Raw genomic sequence first — 13,635 nt, 5'->3', positions numbered from 1 at the left:
AAAGAAATATTGTGGGCCAAGGTGTTGATAGTCCCCTCCACAAACTACCATCCATAAATTCAAATGCTTTGGGACAGTCCTCACTGACACCCTGTTTCTGGAGATGGAGCTCAGTAGTCAGATTGGAAAAGCCTCTACTTTTTGTTCAAGGCTGAACAAAAAAGGTGTGGATAAAATCTCAGGGCTGGTGTGGTGATCATACTGCAATACGGCAGTCAGATATGGACATTGCAGGCTCCCAAGCAGTCTGAAATATTCTGTATACACAGTCCTCCTCTCAGGACTCTCCTGGGTTAGTAATATGCAAAGTATGGAAATTGAAAAAAAACCCTATACTTTTCCTCTACAAAGGATATTAAGACTGATACTCAATAAGCAACTAACAGAAAATAACCAGAACAGAATCACATCAACACAAGGCTATAAAAATGTATTTTAAAAGGGTTTTAGAAGAGGTTACCAATTCCTTTAAACTTAAGTCTCTAAGTGGAATTGCAAGCAGGGATTCACCTGAGGATGTAGCTCTCTGTCACAGTGTGTCGTCTGTCCTGTATCCCTCCTCTCACCCCCAACCGGTTGACAGCAGACAGCTCTTACTCTCTGAGCCTGCTTCTGCTGGAAGTTTTTTCTCGTTAAAAGGCAGTTTTTTCTTCCCACTTTCCTAAAGTGCTGGTTCATAAGGGCTCATTTAATTGTTGGGATTTTCTCTCTATTAATGTAGGCTCTTTACCATACAATATAAAGTGCCTTGAGGCAACTGTTGTTGTGATTTGGTGCTATTCAGAATTTAAGGATGTGAACAATCTCACCTATGTAAACCATAGACTGTATATAAAAGATGGGTGTAATCACCATAATATAATTCAATGGCTTTGCCACATTTTGTGGCCTTTCAGCTTTAAGGCGACCTTTTTTGTTTTCAAGCCAGAAGTGACAAGCGAGTGCTAGGTTTTGAGCTAAGGCTAGCAAGCTTAGTAAGCAAGCTGCACCCATTGACTGAAGCATGTAGCATCAGACCCTGCTAGCTGGCACTAAGCAATATAATCATTAAAATACTTGAGTCTGACCCACTGAAACAAGATTATAAACTTCTTGAACAGTTTGCACCACACGGCAGATAATTCTATTAGAAATACTTAAAATGCACCAGTATCACAAAGATTAGGCTATATAGGAACCATGTTGTGAAATTAGCTGTAAAAATTGTAATTTTTTTTGTAACCAGGTTATAAGCATGGTGATTTTATCAATGAAGTTGGGCATTTTAACAGTCTATGACAATCTATGGGGTTGACTTGATTTGGAGCCTGACTCTAGTGGCCTTTGGAGGAACTGTAGTTCTTGGCACATCACACTGTTTTTGTTTTTTGTTTTTTTCAGCAGCAGAGACTCAGTGGACACATGAGCACGAACAAACCTTGAAACCAACACAAGCCTCAGCTGAATTTTTTACAAAGCTTTGAAAACTAAGAGCTGTTTCAGAGGGACAGGAAGTTGGCCCGCAGATGGGTAAAAAGCCAGTGTGTAAGGCATTTTGTGGACACTGCCAGGAGCACTGTCATTCCCAAATGAGGTAAAACAGCCATAGTGGCGCCGCTCCAGCAAAACAGTGGACAACCAAGAGAGAAAACCTAATGGTCCCCATAATTACTGTTTATTTTTTATCACAATTTTTGATGCATTTGTTCCAGTTAAAAATATATATTTTTTGGCGGTTAAATGTCACTCAAATCATTGAGGCACCATTTTTTAAGGCAGTAAGTAGTTTCCCTTTATTTAACTACATGTGAGCAATGGAAAGCAGATCTAAAGAGAATGTAGCTGCAAGTCAATGACCAGATCTCACCAGAAACTGATCATTTTTCCACAACCAGAAACTTACAGGGAAACTTGTACACCATTACAATTATCCGTATTAATTAAAACATAGACACATAACCATGACATATTTGTTTTTGCAGTCAGGACTGAGGAAAGCTATAAAAAGCAAAAGATAATACATCAACATTTGGTCTATTGGAGAGATCTGACTGGTGGAAGTGACTTCTGGAAGTGTGGAAGTGGTTAACAGGAGGCAGCATGCCTGAGTTTGTTTCTAAACAGAAGGCAAGCTCACAAACAGGCATCAGAATCATACACACTCTTCAGATAGCATGCCAGCATCACAGGCCCACAGAGAGAGAGAGAAATGGGAAAAAATGAAGGCGAGGAGGAGGATGGAGGTCGAAGGCGGGGAGAAACAGGAGGAGGATAGGAAGGGGGATGGGAAAAAAGAGATGCAGAAGAGAAGGGAATAAAAGGGATGGAGCGACAAGAGGAATGCACCGCGTGCTGTGTTGAGCTTTCTGTTTCATTTGTGTGTTTTAATTTCTCATTCAGTCAAATCTGGATTAAATCACTGAGTGGGGTTCGATGTCACTCCCTACTCCTTTCACCCAATTATCCATCCATCTCTCCATTTTTTCCTCTCCTTTTCCCACTCCCACAGTCCTCTGCATTATTCATGCGTTGGGTGTAACCTCATCAGTCAACATACCGACAAAACAACACACACACACACACACACACACTGCCAGTTCTGCCTCTCCCTCCCTCTCTTACATACACTCACAATCTCACACACAAATTATTCACATCCTATTCAGTCAGCAGCACACTTTGTAGATTTGTCAGTCACATGTCCACCTCTACTTTGTAGAGACCTGCAGCACTTTGACAGGAGACAGGCAGGTACAGGTACATATAAAAACACATATATAAAGCTAATACAATAACACAGCAGCTGATTTGATCCATCTGAAGTTGCCTCAAGGCAAGGAATTATTCCATCTACAGTATTGTTTGGTAGAAAAATGGGTGATGGAGTGAACTATGGCTACTACTGTAGAAGCTGCTTTTAGTGATGAAAATGAAAGGGATGCAGAGTCTGAAAGTTCAAAACCAACTGGCACTTTGTTAGCTGTGTGTAAGTACAATAAAACACAGCAGGATACTATTGTTAAGAAATATATTGTATATATTATTTATTTCATAAAATAAAGACTGTAAGATAAAGAGCTGTATGTCTGTGAAGGTTCTCAGTCATCCTGGTCATCGTAGTCTGAGGAGCTTGGAAAGAAAAGCGTCTGGACTTCTTTGAGTTGCTTGAAGACGTTTCACCTCTCATCCGAGAAGCTTCTTCAGTTCTAAGGTCAAATGGTGGAGAGTCCCAGATTTAAACCTAGTGAGTGTTTCCCCCCAAAGAGGGACAAAGGACCCCCCGATGATCCTCTACCTAATCACATGAGCCAAGGTGTGAAAGCGGGTGTGGGTCACAATCAGCCAGAGTTTCGGGTGAGCTCATTGTGAAACCTGGCCCCACCCTATCATGTGATTTCCTGAGGTCAGATGGCCCAGGATGTGAGTGGGCGTTAAGGCGTCTGGGAAGGGATCTCAAAACTGGATTATAGATGGCAGAGAGTTGGTGTCGTAAACCACCGCTTCTGTTCAAAGATGGTCGCTCACAGTGGACCTAATTGCCTTCTTTCACTCCTCTTTCAAACCATCTGTCCTCTCTGTCCAAAATGTGAATGTTGGCATCTAAAAAAAGAGTCCATCCATGCCAAGATTTCTCTGAAACTACACCGAGGCGCAGCTGTGCCATGAGCTAAATGCCAACATGCTCACAACTGTGCTACCATACTGAACATGTTAGAATCTGAACATCGGAAAATAGATAAACAATGTTCCACTGAGCGATGTAAGTTTGGCAGGGACAATGGTCAGGAAACAAAATATTTTTAAAAAATTAGATCATGTTGGTATAGTTCATCACACTGGGAACATTAAGGATGGAAAACTAACCCTCGGATGTCTTACTTGAAGGCTGGACTATTGTAATTCTTCATTATCAGGATGTCCCAGTATTGTAGCCTGCAGCTGATACAAAATGTTGCAGTGTGACTGCTCACAGGAGCTTGAAAGAAAGCTAACTTCTTTTGACTGGACACATTGAAAGCCCTTCATGACCTCATAGCACCAGAAAATTGCAGCAGAGCTCTTTATTCTTAGACTGCAGGCTTGCTTTGTAGCTCCAAGAGTTACCAAAAGTAAAACTGGAGGCAATGCCTGCAGCTCTCAGGGTGCTCCTCTGTGGAACCAACTCCAAATTTGGGTTTGGGAGGCAGACACCCTTTCTTTGAAGATTAAGATTAAAACATTTCTTTTAGTGGATAGCCTACTTTATCCTCGTTTTTTGTCCATAAAAGGAATCACAACTTAAAAAATGTTTTCAGTGCATTTAGAAAAACTTGAAACTATGGAGGCTGAGGGCCTTGTATTACTTGCCACCTTTTTCCAGCCAAAGGATTCACCAACTGATTACTGATTTTAGGTTTGAGGTACAGCCCCACTCTGAGTCTGACTCTATCTCTCCCTTCATCCTTGGAGAGAAAGAGTTGATTTTGTAGGGGGGCTGTTATATATTTAAGATTTATAATTAGGATGAGTGATGACTGGTGTGAGTTGAATATATGTAACATATTTTATGGAATTCATCTTATTGTGAAATTAAAACGTAGGCTATACACAAAAAATTGGTGCCAATCCATCTAGGTGTTATCCTTCAGGATGCTTAGAGTAGACTATATCAACCTTAATGACGATACATTCAGTAGTTTCCCATAACATTTCAGTCTGGGCTAAAGAAATGCAGCAAACATGTTTAAACATTTACTAAATAATTCAGTTTTTCATAATAAATAAGAGTGTACGTTTGCTTCTAGTTTCACTTAAGCTCAACTCTATAATAAAAGGGAGCAGAAAACTGGAAGGACCTTTCCCTTCTTTTCAATTATTTAGATCAAGACTAGTGAGGAAAAGCTCTGCAGCTGAGATTGCTCTGCGAGGCCTGTTTTTTTTCCCTGATGATGTTTCTGATGGTACTAGACGTTAGTCTTGAGAGTCAGGTCAACATGAAAAGGTTCGTATCCGGTATCAATACTCTCTCATCAGAACATTGAGGAGAAAAGAGAAGCAGCACAAGGTCTCTGTGTGGTATTTCTGTAGCTAAACCTTTAGAAGTGCAGTTCTTTATTTGAAGGGAATGTGTCAGCTTTAGAGTGCTTAAGGCAGTTAAGTGCCATGACCCCACAACCAACATCTATATCCCCTTCACTTAATGCTATTAGCAGAGGCTCCGTAGCTCTTATACAGGTGCCAAAATGCTTTCCCTTATGAACAAGCACTTGGCAATGGTGGGGAAGAGGAACTCCCTTTTAACAGGAAGCTACCTCCAGCACAACCAAACTCAGCTGTTGTCTGTCATTATGTGTTCAAAAGAATGGATTAAAAACCAGCAAGTCCTTTCATTTAGTAGTAAATCTAAGAAAATGAATTAAGAATTTTAGCTTTACCTCCAAATTCACAAGTTTTATTAATTTTCTTCACTTTACTACCAGCATGCTGTATTTCTAAATTTAGTTCGGTCAATTAAAATAATTTATTAGACGTATGGTATGTCAGCAGTTGGAAATTGGACTAGGAAACAAGAGTGGGTTGTTTTTTTTCTAAATGAACCAACTAAGTGGTTTTAAAATTAAACTTTAAGTTTATGTAATTATTTCACAAAGCAATTATTTATTCATATATTCAGTTATATTTTTGACTTGGCTGAAAACCTTTTACGGTCATTTGCCCGTTTTTAAGGCTTCACAGAACAGAAAATTACACAAGGCTAAAAGTTCAAGACCATAGGCTCCGCTTCAACGAAACACTCCACTTCTACCTTTCAACATTATTATACTGTGTATTAATATTTTCATCATAAACCCACATTAAATCCTTATGAATAAGGCACGAATGCTGCACAAACCACCAAGAATGCTCTCATATGTACACAGCGAGCCACATGGCATGTTTTACAACAGGGGTCTCAAACACGTGGCCCGGGGGCCACTTCCAGCACACGTCAACCGTCCTTGTGACCTGTGTATTGACGTGAAGAAATATAATGCAATTTGGCCCTTAAAGTTAGTTTTTTTGTTAGGGAGGTTTTGTTTGTTGTTCAGTGCAATGTGAAAATAAGTTCTTTGAAAAGCAAAACATGTTTTAAAATGAAGGCAATATGAGCAGAGAGTACAAACATGTTGAGGGATTGGCTGTTAGTTCAGTGAGAGAGTTATTTGTAAAGAAAGCAAGTTTCACTAGAAGTCAAAAACTAATGTGTTCACTTATGTCTGCATTTTATTTAGTTAAATACTAGAAAGAGAGTCTCAATTTGTTTATTTGGTAGTTCACTGAAAGGCTTCAGTTAGTTAAGAGTGAGAATAAAATGCATTCATGTTTGCGGTTTTGTCTAGTTATGCAATATTAGAATTTTTTCAAAAACAAAACACTACATTTTTGGAAATATTTGTGGGTGGGGTTTTTTTTGTACTACTTGAACACTAAAGCGGCCCTCCAATGAGATGACAGTGCCAGCAGTTGCCCACAGCTCATTTAAGTTTGAGACCCCTGTTTTACAACCTTCATTTTTCCCCCCATTCATTCACACATCTACACTTCTTGTCACACTCTCACCACACCCATTCTCCTCATTCCATCTCTTCAGCTTTCTTCCTTGTTCCCTTCCCTTTCTTGTCTCCCCATTCTTCTTCATCAATCTTCCACCTCTCTCTCTACTCTCCTCACCCTGTTCAGGCATTATTGTGCACAGACCAAAATGCCTCCCGCTCCCCTGTGATCCGCTTCACCTTAATCTTCATGAAGAAAAGAGAGGATGAACAGGATCAGGTGTGGGGAAAGGCAGCAAAGGTTTGGGGGTGGAAGAAGACAATGGAGCATAGATGAAAGAGGAGAACACGAGAGGGAAAAAGGCACAGAGTAGAAAAGATGGGGAGGAGGAGTCGGATGGAAACAATTTCTTGAGCAGATCATTTAAAAATCTGCCCTAACAAGATTTTAACTGCAGGAAAAACTACATGTATGAATCTGCTCCTACAGAGTTGTGTTGGCTGGCTCAATAAAAGCCTGAAAGCTAAAGAGAGTGGCTCATTAAACACAGCATGTATGGTCAGGAGATATGACGAAACATTCCTCTTATTTCGGTTGTCTGCTTCAGCGCTTATCAGCTACCACACACACACACACACACACACACACACACACACACACACACACACACACACACACACACACACACCTCATGGGAGAGGATGTTACTTATCTCCACCTGCTGGACAGAAAGCCAATTAAAATAGTTTTCTGGAACCACTTCTGACTCTGATAGTGCCATAAAGGCTTTCAGGAAAAATAGAAAACAAGATGAATAGTTCAAAGAATCCTGGATTTGAGGCATTTCAACACATTTTGGGTTATCCCTGTGGACTGCATGGTAGTTGCAGTCGTCACCGGGAAATCTGAAAAAGAGTTTAGCAACAAACATGAAGGCAGACCTTCTGCAAAGTTCTCTCTTACAGTTTTCCCCCCTGCTTGTAATACTTGGACGGGTGCATCTTTGTTTTTGTTCACAAAATTGGGGCCTTACTCTTTAAATCGAGTTTTGCCAAAGAGACCACAGAAAAGTATGAAACCAAACAGGGCCCACACTCCTTGGTGGGATCTGCCTGCGAACACAAAACATAACGGGCCAAGCTTTTGTCCTAACAAGCTGGCTCCATGTAGACTGACATCAACTCAACCTGTATCCATGACAACTGTCCCTAAAGTATCCAGCCTCCATGGCAATTGTCACCATAGTAACTTGAAAGAACACTTGAGGTGATGCCATGCTGACATGAGCCACAGCAGGACAACAGCTGACGCCTTTATTTCTTTACTGCCAGGATAATTAAAAAGTTCGAAAAATTCAGTGTAATGTAAGTTTTGTGGACTTTACCCTTTGTTAGAAACCTACTTAAAAAAAAAAAAACTAGCAACATCTCTATCATGTAGCTTTCTCTAAATTTGAACAAATGAATAAATAATTGTATGTAAGAAACAAGAATATGCTGAACTGGACAATCAACTAATTTTTCTCCTCGTGTTAAAAGTATTAATCATGCAAAGGGACAGTCTTGGACTCGTGAACTGTGCGTGCATTTCCAAGAAAATCTGCTAGGGACTAATGTGATATGTGAGCATTTGCATTGTGATATATTTTAACAATAAATTTACTAAAAACAATTGAGTTACACTGAGTTAAAAATAAAAAGAATGGGATTAACATCACTTGTGTAAGTTGGCTCATAAATGACTGCAGTCATCCTCTGATAATAGGATTATCATTTTGATTCGCTGTAGCAGAGAATATCTCCATTGTGTCTCTGTCACAATTTGTTTATTATTTCTCACAGGAGGACCCAGTATGCAGACAACAGGAAACAGCAGATGGATGGGGAAAAAACAAACAAACAAACAAACCAAGGAACTTTAAAAGGACTTAACAATAAAGGTGCTGCGCAATGAGAGAAGAAAGCCCACTGAACTAATACGATCCAAAAATCAAGCAGGAATGATCCAAAAAAAAAAAAAATCAGGAGGCAGCAGAAGAAAACCAACAACATGAGGGAGAGCAACAGGTGAACTCCGACACTAATGAGAGTGGGGAAAAGAACAACGGCGGGAAGTAAAAATGGGAAAAAGGAGCCAACCTTCAAAATAAAAAAAGCAAGTAACCTGAAAGGCAGACTGAGAATAAACTCACACAGACCAAAAGACAGATGAAGATTGGGAAAAAAACTTGAGAAAGCACAAAGAAAGAATAGCAAAAGATTTATAAAAGAAACCACAGGTCATTAAAAAACCTGACAGTCCCATTAACTGGTGTCACACAGGCAGGTAAGAGATATTATGCCGAAGACTAGAGAGGCATGCTACAAAGGAAATTCAACATAGCAGGACTTCTTTGTGTTAGCTGGCTCGTCAAAACCTTAAAGCTCCTTCAGAGAAGCCAGGCATGATCAGCTTTCTTTGTTAGCTCGGATTTTTCCGCTTCAAGCTCGGGGTACTCTCACATAAAACGAGGCGTTTGATGCAATTTGACTCTTCTTCTGCACAAAATGGATCAATTGAACTACGCCTACTCTAATCAGAGACCTTATCAGAGGGACTGCTGATAGAGATTTATAAAGATTATGAAAAATCTAACAGTCAAATGCAACACTGGTGCTGAGAGTCACAAGAGTAATGGTGCAGATGACTCTTTATGTTGTGAATTTATGATCAGTTGATCGGAAAACCAAATTTAATTGTCTTAAGCTGTGTTTCTTTTACTGCTCGCTGCACTCTTGGTGCTCTCAGTGTGATTTCTGCACATTTGACCTTTGCCACTTTAAATTATATAACTTAAACAATACAGGTGGCTAGTGTGTTCTCTTCTGGCACTTCCATAGTCTAAATCACTCTGTGTTGTTGCCAGATAAATGTGAAATAAATTTCACTGACTGAATATTCTTGGTGATAAACAGCCTACAAATGTAACTGATCGATTTATGAGCTGCAATTCAAAAAAGTGTAAAAGAGACTTAGCAGTACTAGAATCAAGAACCACCAGCTCAACACATGCAGCGTTTGTGCTGCTGTAACTTTTTAGCTGAGCTAAATAAGTTGCACATGTAAAATGTATTACTTCAGAAAAAATATGTATATGACACCAAATAAAATATGCAGTGAAAACATGGCAGATCGGGCCAATTTTAAACCAAAACTGAACATAACATGCACCGGACCAGGTCACGTGTTAAACACAATCACCGTGGTGATCAAACCTGGTGCAAGAACTACCTTCGTAACACAGGAAATATGGACTTAAGGCTCATACCATTAATCTAAAACAGGCACAAATATTTCTCTTACTATTATATATGTAAATTAAGCTTTTTACAATGCATAAAAAAGTCCCTCAAATGTGTATGGAATAAACATTAACAGCTAGCATACAGAAAACATCATGCAGTTTAATCATCTTTTGAGCTGCTTGAGTTATCTTACCATCTACTGATAATTATGCCTTTTGAATAACTGCTCTTTTCTCCTTTGTGGATTAGCAGGGAAATTACCCTTAATACCTGGGGTGATTTGATGTGAGGTCAGAAGTGATTTCATTTTATAAATCAATACTAATTACTTTGTGATCAGCTCATTCACAGAAACTTGGCAGTCTCTTAAGACGGGCAGCAGTGACTGTTTCCATTAACTGACAATCGTAGTGATGAAGTCTACATGTGACAAGTGAATGAAAATATCACGTCTGCATGAATTATCAATCTATTGCTTGTCCCTAAGGGAGAAAGACTGGGAGGATGAGTCTCACACACATGCACACACACACACACAAGCACACATACACATGGGGTATCAGTTTATCCAGCTGTCATTTGCAGCTGACGATACCAAACTTTTTCTCAGGGGACACATATTCAGGTGATTTATATCTTTGCATAAAGAATATGGCCTATAAAATTATAAAGATAATACACTGGGCACTGTAACGTGATTTAGCCTCCACTCTAATATTACTTATCTTATGCTCCATTGCAAAGACTTGAGAAGGCTTTTACACCACAGCAGAGCCTATACTGCCGGAGTATAAATTTCAGCTGAATAATCAGCTGAGATCCATTTTATTCTTACTGCGAACCGCCTTCAGGTGCCAAACAAGTGCTTTAAAGTACAGTGCAGTGGGTAAGTACAAAGCCTACCTCCGCACTATTTTTTCTCTGTGTCCATATTCATTGAGGTAGATTGAGAGCTAATCAATTCTCAGTGGGCTCTAAAAGGCCAAGACTCAGGCTACAGCCCTCTGCTCAAAGCAATATCACGCTCTGTCTTCTAGCCCTGCCCACTCCACCTCCTCACATCCGCATAGACTTACTCCAGGTTTCATGTGGCTGTTGGCTTTTTTTTTTAATCTAAAATGAAATTAAAAATAAAACAGTCTGCTGGGTGTTTGAATTACACTACAAGTGCAGGAGGAAATGAAGAAATCAACATCACTGGAGCTCTTTTTACAAGCTTCAGCTGAAAAACGCTGTATACAGTATGCCGCTATCACTACCACACTTACAGGCTCTTATCCCTACTTGTGGGCTAGCACTCAGACAGTGCACTCAGACATTTACTGAGGACCTGATAAACTGCTGCTGAAACCAGAACTGACTTGGTATGAAGCATTTAAAGTGTTGCTCAAATGATGTGAAGTGAGATCAGACTCGTGCAGGAGTTGGATAAAATTACATTTGACCTTTTTTTGAATGTTTGAGAATGCCAAACACAAAACCAGTTCAAGGGTTTCCCTGTAAAGTTGCTGAAAGACAATCTTTTACAACTCTGGGTGTTAAAGAGTTTCCACATATATTTTCAACCCTGTCTCACAAATATTGCATAAAAAATGAATGCCAAATTAGATTGCACAGTGCTAAAGCCTGGTACATTGTAAGATGTTGTAAAAGATGTTGGACACTTTGAATTTTATGCCATATGAGGCTCAGAAAGTATTTTTCTCATGATAATGTCTGTAGATTCACAACTTCTAGCAGTTATTGAATGTAATTTAAAGGATTGTTGACACAAAAAATGAATGACAAATCTATGAGAATTTATCCAATTTCATTTGAGCAAATGAAAAAAAGGGTACTCTGTTTAACAATAGCTACAATTGCTCACCTGTGAGTGCACTACTGTTGCTAAACCCTCAAATTAAAATTGACAGTCTGCACCTTAAGACAGTGTTCATAATATACCTTATCCTGAAATATTATGACAAAAAAAGCTAAAAGAAAGAACAATGTCCAAAAATATGCAAATCTAATTCTACTGCACGTCCCACATGTCTGGTTCTAGAAAAATCCTTCTGGTTGGCTTGTTTGTTTCATACTGTAACAAAAATTATTAACACAACCTCACATTAGTTTGACAAAAAAAGAGCTGATTTTGAGAAAAACAAAGAGTGAACTGAGAGGCAGAGAAAACAGAGGGGGCTGCAACAAAAAATATATAAATAAATGAACGTCTGAGTGACAGCTGCAGCCTCCACATTGCTTTTAAACAACAAAACATTGGCCTCCAATTTCCATTTCTCTCTCTGCAGCAAAGCATGTGGTAGCTTTGCCATTAAAAAGACATGCACACACACACACACACACACACACACACTCAGAATGTCCATCAATTTTTAAGTTGTCAGCAGTGTCTGAGCTTCAGTTTGGCCACTCAACTCCTTGAGCTAGTCAACTCCCTACACAGCACTGTTGGAGCTTTACTACCCGCTAAAGGCAATCTAATGATATCAGAGAGAGAATAGACTGAAAGTGTATACATGTATGTGTCTGCATGCAGTACAGTGGAGAGGAGAGTTGACTTGAGGTTGAGAAGAAGAGCGAACACAAGCGATACAGCAATAAAACATGAGACAGACTCCACTGATTGATTAAACAATGGCTGCACATTAGAGAGAAACTAGCCTGTGGGAAGAAGGGAAACGTGTGTGTGTGTGTGTGTGTGTGTGTGTGTTCGGGGTTGCTGAATGGCCCGCAGCTGAAAGAAAGATAAAGACTGCTGGTGGATAGAGATATAAACTCTCTCACACACACATGCTAATGCATGCACACACACACACGAGCAGAACCCATGGACATGGATGAGACTGGAGCTTTGGAGCAGCTGCTATATATAGTGCATGGGTGAATCTGGGATAATGCATTACTGTTCTCTAGCTGCCATGCAGACACACACACTCAAAGATGCACACAATCTAAACCGGTTGACTGCGAAACCAGTGGCTCTGTACGGGAAGAACTTGACATACCATTATTTTGACACACTTCACAACACACACATACACACACAGAATAAGGCATACAGAACACTTTAAACAAACAAATACACACACATCGACACTCAATCAATAAATACTCCATATGCACTGCCTTACATTTAAATGGTCATGTGAAAACACACAGCTTCCACCCTTGGAAAAAGCGCACTTATTAGTGTAGACAGCTTTTCAGGCACAGAAGAGTTGTGTGTTCATCTTCTGATATCTGTCAGTCATTGTCTGCTACAACACAACCCAAGGAACCTCCAGCTGCTGCACTCAGGTTTCAAATTCTATAATTGCAAGAACACACTGCTTGGCAATACTGTAAGATGAGGCCGGGTTGTAAGCCTGCACTTAACACATTTAATGACCCATGTGATTGTTGTTTGCACGAGTCATATCAACTTTGTACTCGTCACCCCTACTCGAGAGATTTTGGGAAACAAATTTATTTTAATCCAGACTTGATCTGTTCCAGAGGTAAGTAAAACTCATTTAAAAATCATATATTAACTTATAATTTAACTATAATAATAATTAAGCAGTGGAGCCTTTTTCACAGTTACACAGCATTTTTCCTTTATTTGTTCGCATAGGATTAATAGTTGTCACTTATTTATCAATTTTACACTGTTTTTTTAATTTACCTTCCCACTAGGCTAAAGCCTTTCATGGGCTTCATGTCACAGAAAAAAAACTAACACTGTGGTTTTGTACTCTTGTTGTGATTTTGTGACATCGAATAAACATTTGAACATTCATTCAAAAAGTTCTTTCAGATCAACTTGCATGTTGTCACTGCAATATTGTTACTACCCACCATCCAGCTCTCTTTTTCA

The 13,635-nt window shown here is 39.5% G+C and overlaps 1 protein-coding gene across 2 annotated transcripts in view; it reads right to left on the bottom strand.

Moving 5' to 3' along the window:
• Window positions 1-13,635, bottom strand: part of necab2 (N-terminal EF-hand calcium binding protein 2) — a 136,575-nt gene that overhangs the window by 77,117 nt on the left and 45,823 nt on the right. The window lies entirely within an intron of this gene.

This window comes from Haplochromis burtoni, unplaced genomic scaffold, assembly GCF_018398535.1.
Source record: "Haplochromis burtoni strain Fernald_Lab_line unplaced genomic scaffold, NCSU_Asbu1 Contig_188, whole genome shotgun sequence".
Lineage (NCBI taxonomy): Eukaryota > Metazoa > Chordata > Actinopteri > Cichliformes > Cichlidae > Haplochromis > Haplochromis burtoni.
The sequence above is the reverse complement of the archived record's forward strand: the minus strand, read 5'-3'. Positions and strand labels throughout refer to the sequence as shown.